Here is an 18830-nt window from a genome sequence, read left to right on the forward strand (position 1 = left end):
TTCTACTCCATAGCTCACTTCTACCCAGATGGAAGGATTGTTTGGATGTCTGAAGGTACGAGGTACCAGTCCATAGTTGCAGAATGGGCTAAGTTGATCAATGCCCCAGAAGAGAGTGAAGATGACTTGGATGTCTATGCCAAGAAGAAGAAGGATCACAACACGATGGCACACATGTACAAGGAGATCCCAGATGCTGCTCTTGAAACACACAAGTTTGGATCTGTACATTACCTTCTGTCAGGCTTGCCAACTATCAACTGGATCCTCAGGCACACTCTCTTGCCAAAGTCAGGTGATCACAAGATGATCAAAGGCCATGCAATTAACTTGCTTCACATCTTTGATGTCCCACAGAAGTTCAAAGTCATGAGCCTAATAGTGGAAACCATAAAGAGGACAGCTGCAGATCAGAAGAGGAGTTGTGGGTATGCCCCACAGATCCAAGAGCTGATCAACTCCAAGATGGGCACTGGCACATATCTGCTGGACAAGAAGCATCTGCCCATCTACCCAGACTTTGAGGACAACACTGTGGTGATGGATGAAAATGAACCATCTTCTGTGCACACACAAGCCAAGAAGGAGAAGGCAAAGGCTGAAAAGGCTGCAAGGATGCCAACTACTGAAGAAGCATCTCAGTATCTTCTGAAGAGCAAGCAATATCAGCTTGGCTACTTGATTGCCTCCACTCTGAGGATTGACAAGGGACTGGCCACCCTGACTCAAAACCAGGAGAGCTTGGAGAGGGTCATGGAGCAGAAGTTCTATGACTTAGATGTGAAGGTCACTGAGATCCAGTCAGTCATCGAGAAACTTCAGGATGAAGTGGAGGAGAAGAAGGGCAAGACAACCACTGATGCTTTTGCTAGAGTGCCCAGAGGTCACATGTCCGCTGCAGTGCCTATTCCAGACACCAGAGCTACTTCATCTGCACCAGCTACAGCTTCAATGCCACCGGCTCCAGCATCTACTCCACCAGCACCATCTACATCGACTGATGCCTTCGTTCTTGGAGTTCTGTCTACACCACCACCTGAAGACCAAGCCTGAGTGTCGATCTAGCACTATGCATTTTTATGAACTTTTTGGTAACTTGTTGCCAAAGGGGAGAAAATGTATAGATCATAGGCTTCGAGAGAGAGCGTTGCTTTTTATTCTCTCTTTTTGTTTGGTGGTTAAACTTTGTTTATTTGCTTGGTTGAGATACTTTATACTTTGTGATACTTGGATGATCATGTGTTTGATCATATGCTACCTTAATGCTTGTTGGATGACATTATCCTTCTATGTGATCACTCACTTTGCTTGGTGATGAGTGCATGTACTTTAATTATTATCATTTTGAGTGCTCCACCAAGATGTATGTGACATGGAAGAGTAACCCATGATCCTAACTCTTTGTGCATTTGCCGTCCAAAGCAAATCTTAAACTATGCACAAATTTAGGGGGAGCTCTTGCTTTTCACATACTTCTCAAAGCGATAATGTTTTTCACTCTTATTATCATTTGTCGAAGCTTTGATCTACATGTTGTCATCAATTACCAAAAAGGGGGAGATTGAAAGTGCAACTATCCCTAGGTGGTTTTGGTAATTCCTAACAACATATAGCTCATTGAGCTAATGTTATTTCAAGATTAATATCTCAGGAAAGCTCAATGATTGGCATGGCATGGATGAGAAAAGTGGACCCCTCAAAATGCTAAGGAGAAAGGATTGGCTCAAGCTCAAAGCTCAAGACTCTACATTTTCTATTTTAGTGATAGAAGATCACATTGAGTCTATAGGAAAAGCCAATACTATCAAGGAGGGATGAGGTGTTGCTTAATGAGGTTCTGGCTCAAAATGCTTAGTGATATGCTCCAAAACCCTCAACTACTTTCTCACATCCACATATGACCTAAACCAAAAGTCAAACTCGGCCCCACCGATTCTTTCTATCCGGCGCCACTGAGTTTCAAATGTCTTAGCCACTGCCACAAACCCTAGGCAAATCGGTCTCACCGATAGGGATCTCAGTCTCACCGAGATGGGGTTGTAATCTCTATGTTTCCCTTCGTAACATTTCGGTCTCACCGAGATGAGCGATCGGTCCGACCGAGATTGCAATGTAAACTCTCTGTTTTCCCTTCGTAACATTTTGGTCTCACCGAAATGAGCGATCGGTCCCACCGAGATTACATGACCAACTCTCTGGTTAGCTTATTACCAAAATTGGTCTCACCGAGTTTGTGTAATCGGTCTCACCGAGATTACATTATGCCCTAACCCTAATCATATCGGTCCTACCGAGTTGCATGTCAGTCCCACCGAAAACCCTAACAGACACTAGCTTTGCTAAATCGGTCAGACCGAGTTTAACCATTCGGTCCCACCGAGTTTGGAAAGTTATGTGTAACAGTTAGATTTTGTGTGGAGGCTATATATACCCCTCCACCTCCTCTTCATTCGTGGAGAGAGCCATCAGAACAAACCTACACTTCCAACCTATATTTTCTAAGAGAGAACCACCTACACTTGTGTTGAGACCAAGATATTCCATTCCTACCATATGAATCTTGATCTCTAGCCTTCCCCAAGTTGCTTTCCACTCAAATATTCTTTCCACCAAATACAAATCCTGTGAGAGAGAGTTGAGTGTTGGGGAGACTATCATTTGAAGCACAAGAGCAAGGAGTTCATCATCAACACACCATTTGTTACTTCTTGGAGAGTGGTGTCTCCTAGATTGGCTAGGTGTCACTTGGGAGCCTCCGACAAGATTGTGGAGTTGAACCAAGGAGTTTGTAAGGGCAAGGAGATTGCCTACTTCGTGAAGATCTACCGCTATTGAGGGAAGTCCTTCGTGGGCGATGGCCATGGTGGGATAGACAAGGTTGCTTCTTCGTGGACCCTTCGTGGGTGGAGCCCTCCATGGACTCGTGCAACCGTTACCCTTTGTGGGTTGAAGTCTCCATCAACGTAGATGTACGATAGCACCACCTATCGGAACCACAACAAAAACATCCGTGACTCCAAATGCGTTTGAATCCTCCAAACCCTTCCCTTTACATTCTTGCAAGTTGCATGCTTTACTTTACGCTGCTTATATACTCTTTGCATGCTTGCTTGAATTGTGTTAAGATTGCTTGACTTGTTCAAAGTTGCTGAAATCTGCCAAGAACTAAAATTGGGAAAAGGCTAGATTTTTATTTGGTCAAGTAGTCTAATCACCTCCCCCCCCCCTCTAGACATACTTTCGATCCTACAAAGACGAAGTGAAGACGTAGCATTTATTTCGTTGTTTCTCTTCTCTTTGTTGAGTCATAGGACCATCGTACTATTAAGAGGGGTGTAGCATTCGAAGCTTTGATTCTCTTATGCTAATCCCAAATCATATGAAAGTTGCGAGAGAAATCTCTTGTTCTGAGCAAATACTTGCCAGCAAGAGACTGTGATCTTCTTCGTTGCAAGAGATTTGTCTCTGGCCGAGGAGTTAGCATTACTTGGTCCTTAAGTAATGTTACCGTTGCTCTTGAAATCCGACGGTTGTAAACGTGTCGGTTGGCCATTGGCTGGACCGCATGTCCAAAATGGTCATTTCCCACCAGGGAAGGTTGCAGCTATAAATAGCCACCCCGGACTGGCGTTGTCCGGTGGCTACATCGTTTGATTGTGAGAAGATTGTTGAGAAACCCTCTCTCCAGAGTGGTTTTGAGTTTAAAATCCATCGAGAGAAAATCCCTAGAGCCAAAAAATTATATAGTGGTTCAGTATCACTCGAATCTAAGTCCAGTACGCTTCGCCTATTACTCTTGAGAGCTGCAAACTCTAAATGGTTATGTGTCAATTTGTTCAGAGACTAAGCGTAATTTTGGTTCTCGAAGAAGAAGTTTGTAAAGGTTTGGAGATTGCCTCAAGTATCTACCACGAGTGATCGACATTGGTTGGCAAACCAATTGCCGAGGAGAATAGGGCGAAGAGAGTTTATCTTCTGTGTTAAATCACAACCCCTCCAACCAGACATAGTCCTTATGCAGAAGGATGAACTAGTCTACCAAATTCCTTGTCACCATCGAGCATCACTGGTTACTTCTGATTCTCCTCTTTACATTCGAACTGTCTGTATCATGTGATTTGTCTCGATGCATGCTTTTAGTTCCATTCAGTAGTTTGTATTCGCTCACTGTACGCAGTTTTCATTCGCTCCGCTTCTGGGTTCTGAGAGTTTTGATATTTTCGAAGAAATTTTAAAACTCCCATTCACCCCCCCCCCCTTCTCGTAGACATACTTCGTTCCTACACCCCAGTGGGTGCTACTGCTATTGATTTCTTAATTGGGTTTTTTCCTATGTGCATCTAAGATTTTTCACATGTGTTTTAAAACCCAACATATCCAAGAATTTTCACATGTATATGCTTTTTGTCGTGGTTGCAAGAGTTTGCAGTGAAATTAGAGCATATGATTGTTTTTTTATGGTTGATGTATGGCACAGTGGCATCAAAGTTTCAGAGTTATGCTTGCTGTTCATGTATGTTCTTTCTCTGGCAAGAGCGTGGAGTACATCCTTAGTGTACTTCATCTATGATGACTGATTTGTGCCACAGTGACAGCAAATTTTCAGAGCATATATGCTCCATGGTCATCTATATTTTTTATGCATGTGCTCTCCTTGGCACCAAACCTGGCAGAAATGCTTTTCTTCTTACAAAATTTTCTTAATGTAAGAGTTAGATGCATATTTGATGTCAACTTTATGAGGGTGTACATATAAAGAAGGTAAGATACCGAAAGCAAATTGAGATGCATTTACTTCGTGCTAAGGAGAAGCTAGTAGGTTCGAAATAGGTCCCTATTGCTTTCTAGACTTGAGAAAAAAATAAGTAACAACTGATGATGATTGGTGGAAATAACAATGGTTAAACAATTATCGATACTTCTTTTCATTTTTTCACTGTAGTACATTCTGCAATATGAGTTCATTCTAACTTAAGAGTGTTTCTTACACAGGTCACAAGTTCTGAGAAAGTTTGTGCAGAGGGTTCTTGAAAGTGCGTTATATCAACTAGAGGGGGGTGAATAGGCAATTTTTATTAATTCTTCACTGAGGAATTTTTGCGTGAGGAAATTCCTGAGTGAAGAACTACTTCAGCGGAATAAGTACTCAGAAGTAAACATAGCAGTGCATGAGCATGGTCTCCATGATGAAATGAAAACAAGTACAGAGTACAGAAAGCGTAAACACAGGATAAGAAAAACAGACTGAAGAAATTGAACTGACGAAATAGAGGAAGTCTTCAATCAAAGTCTTCAAACAGATATGAACAAGCACTCAACACATAAAAGAGGAAATGAAAGGGTTGAGGAAATGGAACCAGGTAACTTGGTGAAGACAATGATTTGGTAGACCAGTTCCAACTGTTGTGACAGTTGTACGTCTGGTTAGGGCGGCTAGGTATTTAAACCTGAGGACACACAGTCCCGGACACCCAGTTCTGAACACGCAGTCCAGAACACTCAGTCCTCACCATATTCTCCTTGAGCTAAGGTCACACATACCTCGCCCAATCACTCGTGGTAAGTCTTCAAGTGACTTCCAAACCTTCACAGACTTGGTCACTCGGAGATCCACAATTTCCTCTTGGATGCTCTAGACCATGATGCCTAACCGTCTGGAAGATGCACAGTCTTCAAAAGTAACAAGCATCGGATCCACGCAGGATCAATCTCTTCAGTGATGCTCAATCACTTTGGGTCTGTAGGTATTTGGGTTTGGGTTTTCCTCACGATTTTCACTCAAAGTCCTCGGAGGATGGGATGCTCTCAAATGACAAGTGTCAGTTTCTCTCGGAGCAGCCAACCATCTAGTGGTTGTAGGGGGCGGCTATTTATAGCCTAGGGAGCAGCCCGACATGATAAGACATAAATGCCCTTCAATGATATGACCGTTAGGTGGAAGGATATTTTGGGACAGCTGGTGCATAGCACAACAATGGTTGGAAATTTGACTAACAAATTCCTCAGGGCTATCATGTTCCTCACTGTGTAGGCAATCCACACTGGCGAATTCCTAACTCCTCAGTCAGAATAAATTCCTCATAGACCAGAAGAACTTCGTCTCTGTCACTGAAGAAATTTGACTGAACTGTATGAGATTTCCAATGGCTTCACTCGAAGGGATTGGTAGGTGTAGGATTTGAGTTGAGCATCACTTGGAAAAAAAAATTAGTATTTCCTCGACCCCCTTTAACAGTATGGTGTTTCCTATGACTCAAGAAAGAGAAAATGAAACTACGAAAACAAAACTCTTCATGCTTCATGTTCCTCGAATGAATACCAAGTCTTCAGGATTGCACCAATTTCTTCACTTTCAAAGTCTTCAGAAAGTCTTTAGAAAGCCAAAGTCTTTAGTCGAAGAACTTCATTTTTAGGGGTCGACTTTCTCTGTAAATATCAAACTCCTCATAGACTTATAGACCTGTGTACACTCATAAACACATTAGTCCCTTAAACTATAAGTCTTCAATACACCAAAATCACTAAGGGGCACTAGATGCACTTACAATCTCCCCCTTTTTGGTGATTGATGACAATATAGGTTAAGTTTTCAACGGGGATAAACATATGAAGTGTAAATACTGGAATTGAGGAATTTGATTGCAAGATATATAAGAACTCCCCCTGAAGATGTGCATAGTGAGGAATTTGCTTTTGAAGCAAAGCACACTTGAAGAGTAGAATCATGGAGATCTCCCCCTATATCTTGTAATTCATACACGCATTGACATATAATATGAAGAATTTGATACGCATGATGAAATATGGTGACTGATGTAATCCAGCACACGTGCATTAACATTAATAAGGAGTAAGCATGCAGGAAAGCACAACAAAAGTATCAGGCCACCATAGAGTTTAAGATTACAACTCGATCCAGCAAAGTCTTCAGAAGAACGAGAGTTGTAACTTAGAAAAAAACGCCCATAAAAGTAGACCCGCTTGAAGACTAACTCAAATTTCTCCCCCTTTGTCATTGAATGACCAAAAGAGTTGAAAATGAGGACTAACGCCCCTGAAGAATATCAAGTTGATGGAGGAGCGCCGGCGTTGTTGGGGTCGTTTGTCGTTGTAGGGCCTACCGCAGTGTCGTCCAAGTCTTCATACTCGTTGGTGTCACGGGATGAAGAATATGAACTGGCCACCAAGGTAGGAACTTTGACCTTCTTGAATTTCTTCGGAGGAGGTGCAAACCAGTCAAAATCTTCCTTGAGACCCATTTTCTTCAGATCTTCTTCACCATACAGATGAGATAAGACAGCCCAGGTGTGACCGAAAACTTCATGGAGGTAGTAATGGTTTTTCTTCACCGCATTATGTGTAGCAGTCATGTTGTTAAGAATAGAACCAAACTGGCGCTTAACCCATTTATGATTTCAATCCACCTTCTGGTGAAGACTAAGAAGCAGCTCACGGTCAGTCATCACACGTAGAGCTGTGGCTTGAGGAGTAGACTTGGGTGCATTGGCAGCAGAATCATGAGTGGCAGAGTCATCATTGGTGGAGTAAGATGCAGCTTTGCAAAACTGACCATCCAATGGACGAATGCCTTCATCAATGACAAGAGGTGTCTTGCCCTTTTCATCAGTTGAAGTAAAAGTCTGCTTGAGGACTTCAATTGGGGGCAAGTAGCTGAGGTGATTCTGAAAATCAGCCTTGTAGTTGAGGGAAGACCTTGTTCTGAGGAATCTCATAATCCAAGGAGCATAAGCAAATGGGAGATTGCAACATTTGCCAGAGTCCTCATGAAGAAATCATAATAATTGGTTGGAATGCTATGAATGATGTTGAATAGTAGATTCTTCATGATGCCAACTATTTCCTCATCAGATGAGTCGTGGCCTTTGATGGGACTCATTGTCCTCGTCAGAATGCGATAGACTGTTCTGGGCACATAGAGTAAGTCCTTTACGAGGAATTTGGTCCTTGGGGCTTGACCGGGCTTCAGAGGCTTCATTAACACTTGCATGTAATGAGCAGTGAGTTCAGGTTCTTGGTACAGGCAGCGAGCTCCTTCACTGGGTGGACTGATGGGCAGGGCGTGAAGCAATTCAGAGGCTGGTGCCTTATAATGAGTATTATCGGTCATCCAGTCCAAGACCCAGGAGTTGATATCTTCAGGATCACCTGTGATATGCAGTGTAGCATAGAAATGAAGAATAAGCTCTTCATTCCAATCAAGAATGTCAGAGCAAAAGTTGAGGAGGCCTGCGTCATGAAGCACACTGAGTACAGGAGTGAACCAAGGCAATGATTCCATGTCCACATGAGGAATATGCTCATGGTAGAAGATTTTGTCCTTGTTGAAAAGCAGCGAAGAATAGAAATTGGCTTGGCTGGCAGTCCAGAAGCGCTTCCTCCTAAGACGAGCAGAGTCATAAGGATTGTAGTCAGTGGAGAATACATGCTCGCCAAAGAAGTCATCAGCCTTGAATTTTTGTTTCTTTGAGAAGGGATCCTTTGGCTTGGGGTGAGGAGTGTCAGTTAATTGCATCACAACCTCAGAGATCTCAATCTCAGGTTCCATAGGCTGAGGAATTTCAGGTACTTCTTTAGTGGCAGCCTGGGACTTCAATTCTTCATTTACATGTTCATCAGCACTAGTGGCTGGAATTTATTCATGGATGGACGGAGTTGCACGAGGTTCTTCAGATCCCATTTGGACTTCAGTAGTTACTGGGGACTGAGGAATTTGTTGAAGAGGTGTGAACAGAGGAGAGTTGGGGTGCTGACTTTCCCAAAAGTCATCATTCATCACTGGCGTGGTGCATCCAATGTCCACATCGACTCCTTCATCCATTTCTTCAACGCCGGCCTCTTCAGCAGCGAACTGAGGCATGGGCGATGAGATAATTGGGGTTGAAGGGATTTCATCCACTTCAATTTTTTCATCCAACTGCTCTAACGAAGCAGCAGAGGGATTCTCTTCATCGGATTCACTTGAAATCACATATTCTTCATCAAAAGGAACAAGGTCCTTTGATGGCATGGTTGAGATAGGAACAGCATCAATTGGGTTGGCAAATGAGCTGGTCAATGGCTTCATCTTCTTCGGGGCTGAAGAATCTGATGAAGTTGATGCCTTCCCTTTCTTCACTGTTGCACGCTCTGCAGCCTTGGTTTTCTTCACATCTGATGCAGATGGAAGGATCAAAGTTGGTGTAGGCGCAGGAGGAGCAGAGGAATTTGGTTGAATTTCTTCAGGCGCAACTGATGCAGTTGCCCTGACGTCTTCACTTTCTTCAGGCACAACTCTAGTGGTTGCCCTGGCAGTTTCTTCAGTGGCTGGAATGCAGTCATCAGCCCTGGAATTAGCATTTTCTTCAGCAGCCTGATTGTCATCAGCAGTGCTGCCATTTTCTTCAGTAGGCTGAGCAGATGCTTCAGCCTGAGGAATTTCCTGTTGCGTTGGGGCTGCAACATTTGAAGTGAAGCTGTCAACGAGTCTCACAAAAAGAACCTTGGCTCCTAGCCAATCAGCATGGTATGCGTCAAATTCATCACTGAGTTTCTTGATCTCAGACTGTATATTGATGAGTTCTTCAGTTGTCATAGAGACAACGTTTTTCTTTAGGTAGCGCTCCTTTTTGTACTGCGCTTTCTTGATCTGCCTGGTCTTCTCAAACTTCCATTTTTCTTCTTGTATGAAGTGAGTTAACATATGACTTTGGCCAGGACTCAGCTTGAAATCAGGCATAGGAGTATTTGGGTCCTTATGCCATAGGTCAATGTACTCAAGGATCAACTTTGGATCCAAAAGCAGAGGCACACTTGTGACCTTGGCTCTAGCGGCCTTGACCTGCCTGTCTCTGATGATTTCTGTAGTTCATCATCATCGGCTTCGTCTTCATCTAACGGCACTTGAAAAGCGACTTGCTTCTTTTGAGGACTTGGTCGAGAGCCTCGTCTAGCAGTTGCCTTGGTCTTCAACAGAGTGGGACCAGTTGAAGAATGCAGTGGTGTTGAGGAACTAGTAGATGCTCCTGAGGCAATAGAGATGCCCGTCATCCTTTGGCACATGGCGAGATGCGCAGGTGCTGAGGATTCGGTCGGAGCAGCTGAGGACTTTGGTGGAGGAGCTGAGGATTTTGAAGTGGAAGCAGCTTGAGGAGTTGGCCATGAGGGCTTTGAAGAATCTGGCCGTGCGGGCATTGCTGAGGAACTTGGCCGTGAGGGCATTGCTAGTGAAGCACTTGGCTTGTGAGCAGGCTTCTTTGGCATGGCCTTCTTTGGCTTGCTTGCAGAGGCCTCGGTAGTGGCAGCAGCAGCAGAGTCTTCACTGAATTTCCTCACTGCTTCTCTTGCTTGTCTGGCCAACTTGGCCTGGCGCTTGGCCCATTCATTAGGATAATCCTCACCGCGCTTGAGGCTGGTGGGATCTTCTTCTTGGCTAGGCGCCAACGGAGGTCTTGGGCAGGGAGGATTGAGAGCGAATTTTTTCATGTACTTGGGAGTAACATACATGTACTCCCTCCACTCTCTTGCCCATCTCCTCTCTATTCTTTGAATGCGCACTTTGCGCTCATTCTTGGTTTCCTTTCCATGTGTGGTCTCATCAGGAGTGCAATAGTCCTTGTATATGTCATCAGGGATCTCAAAAGTAGTATTGACCTCAGGCCTCTTTCCTCCCTTCTGTGGCTTCTTTCCATCAGCCATTTTCTTCATATGAGGAATTTGAACAATGGAATTCTCTGAAGATGTATGCAACTTTTCTTCGAGGAACACTGCAAATGAGTTAAGTTTATGAGAACCTAGTGATTCAGCAACTGACATGAGTACCTATGAATAGAGTATAGTTGCGAGGAATATGGAGAGGTCATATGCGTTCTCATAGGTTTTTCAAAAAGGAGCAAATTTGAGGAATTTGACCAGACGAGTCTTGAAGAATTTCACTAAGCGTTCTTTGTCTTAGGTTCCAGAGATATATAGATCGAAAATCCACACATTTGAGGAATCTTGAAGAAAAATATAGCTTTAGAGAAATGAATCAAGAACAGATGACATGTGAGGTGTTCAGTGTGTGATGAACTTGAAGTATAAACACCTTTGAAGATTTTGTAGTTATCATTTGAATCAAAGAGGGCAATAAAAGTAACTTTTAATTACCCTGGACGAAGTACATGACGAACTGAGAGGTGTAGATGTGAAGTTCGTCAGTTCAGATCTTCCACGTCCTAACTTGGCAGAGGAAGATAGTTACGGCGGCGGCGGAGTGAAGAAATCCGCAGTCGGTGCGAGTACGACGGCGACGAGGTTGAGGCAGTGAAGCTCTTCCTCACCGATGACGATGAAGTAGCGGCGGCGCTAGGATTTGAGAAGCTCGAGCTGGAGTGAGAACGAGCAGAGTAAAAGTGAAGTGGGGAAGGGAAGGGGTATTTATAGCCACGGTGAAAAAATTGTTCACCCAAAGAAATTGGACGAATGTGCCCCTGACCCTTCTCATTCGCTTGACATGTGTCACCCACGTACTGAGAAGTGGAGATCGTGTGAGATCATGGGTGAATGGATAAGTGTTGTCATGGGATGTGGAATAGTTTGAGCGGCAAAGCCGAAAATTTAGATAAGATAGGTTTTAAAGTTACGTTCGCAATTTCTTCAGCTGACAAGGACACAGTGAAGATTTTGAATGAGTTTCAAATAGAATGCACATGAAGAATTTGTGAATAGACTGGGTTGAGTTTGGCATAGAGGAGGAAGGGTCCGATCACATTCACTTAGCGGAACAAGCAACTTGAAGAAATGGCAATAAGTGAATATTGTAGAGGACATAAACTCATATAGATATATAGGTAAAACTGTGTCTACGATAGCTCGCCACTGAACTTGTTTAGGCTCTCTAAACTTTTAATGGTTTAAAAGTTATCAAAAAATCTGAAATAAATATGGGAGCATCTCTCTAATGTAATAAGATGATCCAACGGAGAGATTGTCAAAATATGCATTTATGTGTCCTCGGCAAAAATAAACGCATTTCAGCTCACTATGACATAAATATATACTGAACTATTTGTTTTTTTTGTGCAGGACACATGCAATCGTATTTTTTTAATCCCTCCGTTGGATCATGTTATATTATAGTTGTGTTGGTTCAGTATTTTTTTCAGTTTTTTTGAGAACTTTTGCACCGTTGAAACCCTTAACTAGTTCTGTGGCAAGCTATTGAAGAAAAATGACGGAAATGGAGAAGACAATGCAAATTGAAAAACAACTGAGGAATTTCAAAGAACTGAGGAAAAGCTCAATTGAAGATTTTCAACATTTTGTGGTGGCGTGACCCACCGTATAAGAATGATGATTTCAGACACCGTGTACAATTGTCGTAGGGTTCTGAGAATCAAATTCTTCATTAATTTCTTCGCACTTAGAGTGTTAGTCTTCATTGATTGAAGAAAAATGTTTCTTCATGTGTTGCACATCTAAGTCATCAATTTTGCATAAGTGTTAGGATGGGTGTCCTTTTCAAAGAACATTCGAAGATTCTAGGATATTTAGCTCACACCGCAAGTTGCTAAATCTCTTCTCATCCAAGGGCTTAGTAAAGATATCGGCTAGTTGTTCTTTAGTCTTCACATGCTCAATAGATATGTCGCCCTTCAACACATGATCACGAAATGATGACAAATCTGAATGTGCTTTGTCTTCGAGTGCTGAACTGGGTTATAAGCAATCTTGATGGCACTCTCATTATCATAGTAGAGTGGCACATTCTTCACGTTGATGCCGTAGTCCTTGAGAGTTTTCTTCATCCATAGCAGTTGAGCACAGCAAGAACCAGCAGCAATGTACTCAGCTTCAGCAGTAGATAGTGATACGCAGTTCTGTTTCTTCGAGGACCAACAGACCAAAGATCATCCGAGGAGATGGCATGTGCCAGATGTTGACTTGCGATCCACACGATCACCAGCATAGTCAGAGTCTGAAAATCCAATGAGATCAAAAGTCGAGCCCTTGGGGTACCATAATCCAAGTGTTGGTGTGTGAGCTAGATATCGAAGATTATACTTCACAGCTTTATGGTGTGATTCCTTCGGTGTAGCTTGAAATCGGTCACACATGTAAACTCTAAGCATAATATCTGGCCTAGATGCACATAGGTACAATAAAGAACCAATCATGGAGTGGTATACCTTTTGATTGAAGTCAATACCATTTTCATCAGTGCATAGATGGCCATTTGTGGGCATAGGGATTTTGACTCCTTTGCAATCTTGCATGCCGAATTTCCTCAGTACATCCTTGAGATATTTCTCCTGAGATATGAATATGCCATTGCGTTGTTGACGAATTTGAAGACCCTGTTGATGATGTGGAACGCAGTATCAATTGCCTCAGGCCAGAAGCGAGGAGGCGTCTTGTATTCATCAAGCATAGTGTGGGGCATCTCAACAAGAGTCATGTTCTTGCGCTCCATGACGCCATTTTGCTGAGGAGTATAAGGAGCAGATAACTCATGAGTAATACCAAGTTCATAAAGATAGTCATCAAGGCCAGTGTTCTTGAACTCAGTTCCATTATCACTCTTGGTGTGCTTGATCTTCACACCAAAGTTAGTTGAAGCCCTCGAGGAAAATCATTTGAAGACTTCCTGCACTTCAGTTTTGTAAGTGATAATATGGACCCATGTATATCGAGAGTAATCATCAACAATGACAAAGCCATATAAAGATGCATCATTGGTAAATGTGGCATAGTGAGTAGGGTGAAAGAGATCCATGCGAAGTAATTCAAATGGTCGAGTAGTAGTCATGATAGTCTTTGCTGGATGCTTGGCCTTGGTCATCTTTCCAGCTTCACAGGCTTCGCATAAGTGATCCTTGAGGAATTTGACATTTTCAATGCCAATGAGATGCTTCTTCTCCGCGAGCGTGTGCAGATTCCTCATGCCAGCATGACCAAGTCGTCGATGCCATAGCCAGCCTTCTAAAGCTTTTGCAAGAAGACATGTAGTAGGTTGTGGTCCTGTAGAGAAATCAACAATATACAAATCCTCTCCTAAAGCCTTCGAAGACTTTGGAATTGTCAGTTTCCATGATCACAACACAACGATACTTGCCAAAGACAACCACCATATCAAGATCACAAAGCATTGAGACAGACATGAGGTTGAACCCTAAGGACTCGACAAGCATGACTTTGTCCATGTGTTGATCCTTTGAGATTGCAACCTTACCTAGACCCAATACCTTGCTTTTGCCTTTGTCAGCGTAGGTGATATGCTTCAGATGTGATGGAGATAAAGCAGAGTCCATCAATAAGCTCCTGTCACCAGTCATGTGATTTGTACATCCACTATCGAGGACCCACTCAGTGGCTTTGGGTTGATCATCCTACAGATGAATTAGTGCAGCTTACGAACTCATATACTTCATCAGTGAAGAATATGGTATGAATTTCATCAGATCAAGTTCATCAAGCAATAAAACAGGTAAAGCAGTATGAGGACGTGAGAAATGAAAATTCATTTCTTCATGATTGGCTTGCGTCCTTTCAAGCACATTTAGGTCTCTAGCAAATCCTTCAGGCGATTAAGTTCGTCTAGAGACCTGACCCTGCATAAGAGGTTAGTTCTTTTTCTTCACCACCCACATCTGAAGGGGTGGCAAAGAGTTCATCATTCTGCGAGCTCCATAAGAGAAAGGTGGCATAGACGCCAATCCACTTCGTTTCACATAAGAGGGGTTAGGATAAGCATAAGAGTAGGCAAAGAAATTCTTCGAGGACTTATGGACATAATGATTTGATGAATAATGCACATATCCATTGTCCTTAGATCTTCCCTGTGAAACAGACGGGTTAGCACGATGATGTTCATATGAGGACTTTGATCCTTTTGAGGAATTTCATCCATGAGAGGAGTTTGGTCCGTATGAGGACTTGGATCCATATAAAGAATTTGGTCCATATGAAGAATTTGATCTGGGGTTCCTATTCTTCACAGGTGGTGTCATGATGACATTCACCTGAAGATGTTCAAGGCACCTTTTGGGAACCCAGATTTTCTTCATAGGAGGACCGTTCCTGCAGTTAGTACCAACATATCTAGCAAATACTTCACCATTCTGATTTTTGAATAGCTTATAGTTAGAGTCAATGGACTCATCAGAAGAATATGAAGATTCACATGAAAGCCAGATAAAGTAGATGGATCCACTAAAGGTCCCTTTGTAGCAACCCATGAGGTTTTGGGATACTGCTCAGGTTTCCAGTAGGTCCCATCAGCATTGATTTTCTTCTCAAAGGCAATACCCTCTTTCCTAGGGTTCATGTTGAGGATCTACCTTTTAAGCACGTCACAGAGAGCCTGATGCCCTTTGAGGCTTTTGTACATGCATGTCATGTACAATTCCTTCAGCCCTGCATCATTAGTGATACTAGCAATGTCCTCAGATGAGGAATCAGTGATAGTAGAGGCAGTTGAAGAATTTTTAGCAATGGAAGTATTTGAGCATTCAGGTGAAGAATTAGCAGTTTCATGTTCAAGGCACTTCAAACATGGAGGAACAAATTCATTCTGAGTAGCGCTGATCTGTTGAGCAAGTAATGAATCACGCTCCTTTTGAAGATCTTCATAACTCACTCTTAGCTTCTCAAGATCTTACTTTCTTTGAAGAAATTCATAAGAAAGCTTCTCATGATCAGATAGGAGAGTGTTATGATGAGCTTGAAGATTGTCAAACTTGGACTGAAGTCTCTGAAGATTTTCAGTCAAGATTTTAGTGCGATCCATTTCCTCGCCTAACATATCATTGCTTTTATCTAGCATATTTTGAACCTTTTCAAGAGCCTTTTGCAGTTTCACGGCAATCTTAGCAAGTTTAGAATAGATGGCTTTGAGGTTTTCATCAGATTCATTCTCACTAGATTCCGATGAGGGATATTTGAGTACCTTTGAGCCTTTTGCCATGAAGCAATAGGTGGGAGCGTAGTCCTCATCGCCGTCATCAGTAGTGTTGGGGAGGTCCTTTTCTTCAGAGTTGAAGATGGACTTGCTTACGAACGCGGTAGCGAGGGCTAGGCTCGCCACACCAGACTATGACTCCTCAGATTCCTCCTCTTCCTCATTTTCCTCAGATTCAGCCTCAGAATCCATTTCCTTGACAATGAATGCTCGAGCCTTCTTGGAGCTGCTATTCTTGTGAGGTGAGGACCTTGAGGGTCTTGATGATGAGGACTTTGAAGATTTCTTCTTCTTCTTCTTTGAATCATCAGAACTGTAATCCTTGTACTTCTTCTTCTTCTTTGATTCCTTTTCCCACTAAGGATAGTCTTGAATGTAGTGTCCAGGTTTTTTGCATTTATGGCAGAGTCTCTTCTTGTAATCATGGGATGAGGAATCTGATCTCAAGTCACCACCTCTTGAGGATTTACCAAAATGACCACGTCTTGAAAACTTTTGGAACTTCCTCACGAGCATTGCTAGCTCCTGGCTCAGTTCTTCAGGGTCACCAAGGCCGATGTCAGAATCTTCACTATTAGATTTGGATACTTCCTTGGCCTTCAGAGCCCGTGATCTACCATAACTTGGTCCATAGAGATCTCTCTTCTCAGCAAGCTGGAACTCATGAGTGTTTAGTCTCTCGAGGATATCAGCGGGATCAAGTGACTTGTAGTCTCCACGTTCTTGTATCATCAATGCGAAGGTATCAAATGAGGAATCAAGCGATCTCAGCAATTTCTTCACCACCTCATGGTTGGTGATATCAGCGGCACCAAGTGCTTGAAGCTCGTTTGAGATGCCAGTGAGGCGATCGAAGGTTTGCTGAACATTTTCATTGTCGAGTCTTTTGAAGCGATTGAAGAGATTTCGAAGAACGTCAACTCGAGAGTCACGCTATGTTGAGACTCCCTCATTAACCTTGGTCAGCCTGTCCCAGATAAGCTTAGTTGTCTCCAGAGCACTCACTCTGTCATACTGCCCTTTGCTCAGATGGCCACATATGATATTCTTCGCTTGAGAGACGAGTTGCTTGAATCTCTTCACATCAACAGCATTGATAGTGGGAGTGACAGAGGGAACACCATTCTCCACAACGTACCAGAGATCGTTATCAATTGCCTCAAGATGCATGCGCATCTTATTCTTCCAGTAGGGGTAGTCCGTCCCATCGAAGGTAGGACACCCAGCAGAAACCTTGATCATACTTGCGGTCAACATAACTAAAACTCCAGGTGGTTAAACCAAAATCACACAGAACAAGGGAGTACCTTGCTCTAATACCAATTGAAAGTGCGTTATATCAACTAGAGGGGGTGAATAGGCGATTTTTATGAGTTCTTCACTGTGAAATTTGCGGGTGAGGAAATTCCTGAGTGAAGAACTACTTGTAGCGGAATAAGTACTCAGAAGTAAACATAGCAGTGCATGAGCATGGCCTCCATGATGAAACGAAAACAAGTACAGAGTATAGAAAGCATAAACACAGGATAACACAGGATAAGACAAATAGACTGAAGAAATTGAACTGAGGAAATAGAGGAAGTCTTCAATCATAGTCTTCAAACAGATATGAACAAGCACTCAACACATAAAAGAGGAAATGAAAGGGTTGAGGAAATGGAACCAGGTAACTTGGTGAAGACAATGATTTGGTAGACCAGTTCCAATTGTTGTGATAGTTGTATGTCTGGTTAGGGCGGCTAGGTATTTAAACCTGAGGACACACAGTCCCGGACACCCAGTTCTGAACATGCAGTCTAGAACACTCAGTCCTCACTGTATTCCCCTTGAGCTAAGGTCACACAGACCTCGCCCAATCACTCATGGTAAGTCTTCAGGTGACTTCCAAACCTTCACAGACTTGGTCACTCGGCGATCCACAATTTCCTCTTGGATACTCTAGACCATGACGCCTAACCGTCTGGAAGATGCACAGTCTTCAAAGGTAACAAGCGTCGGATCCACACAGGATCAATCTCTTCAGTGATGCTCAATCACTTTGGGTTTGTAGGTGTTTGGGTTTGGGTTTTCCTCACTTGATGATTTTCACTCAAAGTCCTCGGAGGATCGGATGCTCTCAAATGACAAGTGTCAGTTTCTCTCGGAGCAGCCAACCATCTAGTGGTTGTAGGGGGTGGCTATTTATAGCGTAGGGAGCAGCCCGATATGATAAGACATAAATGCACTTCAATGATATGACCGTTAGGTGGAAGGATATTTTGGGACAGCTGGCGCATAGCACAGCAACGGTCGGAAATTTGACTAACAAATTCCTCAGGGCTATCATTTTCCTCACTGTGTAGGAAATCCGCACTGGCGAATTCCTAACTCCTCAGTCAGAATAAATTCCTCATAGACCAGAAGAACTTCGTCTCTGTCACTAAAGAAATTTGACTGAACTGTATGAGATTTCCAATGGCTTCACTCGAAGGGATTGGTAGGTGTAGGATTTGAGTTGAGCATCACTTGGAAATTTTTCCTTAGTATTTCCTCGACCCCCTTTAATAGTATGGTGTTTCCTATGACTCAAGAAAGAGAAAATGAAACTATGAAAATAAAAATCTTCATGCTTCATGTTCCTTGAATGAATACCAAGTCTTCAGGATTGCACCAATTTCTTCACTTTCAAAGTCTTCACAAAGTCTTCAGAAAGCCAAAGTCTTCAGTTGAAGAACTTCATTTTTAGGGGTCGACTTTCTCTGTAAATATCAAACTCCTCATAGACTTATATACCTGTGTACACTCATAAACACATTAGTCCCTTAACCTATAAGTCTTCAATACACCAAAATCACTAAGGGGCACTAGATGCACTTACAATTCTAGAGCATTTGGAGGATCTTGAGGTTATGAG

This window comes from Triticum dicoccoides, chromosome 3A (assembly GCF_002162155.2).
Source record: "Triticum dicoccoides isolate Atlit2015 ecotype Zavitan chromosome 3A, WEW_v2.0, whole genome shotgun sequence".
Taxonomy (NCBI): domain Eukaryota; kingdom Viridiplantae; phylum Streptophyta; class Magnoliopsida; order Poales; family Poaceae; genus Triticum; species Triticum dicoccoides.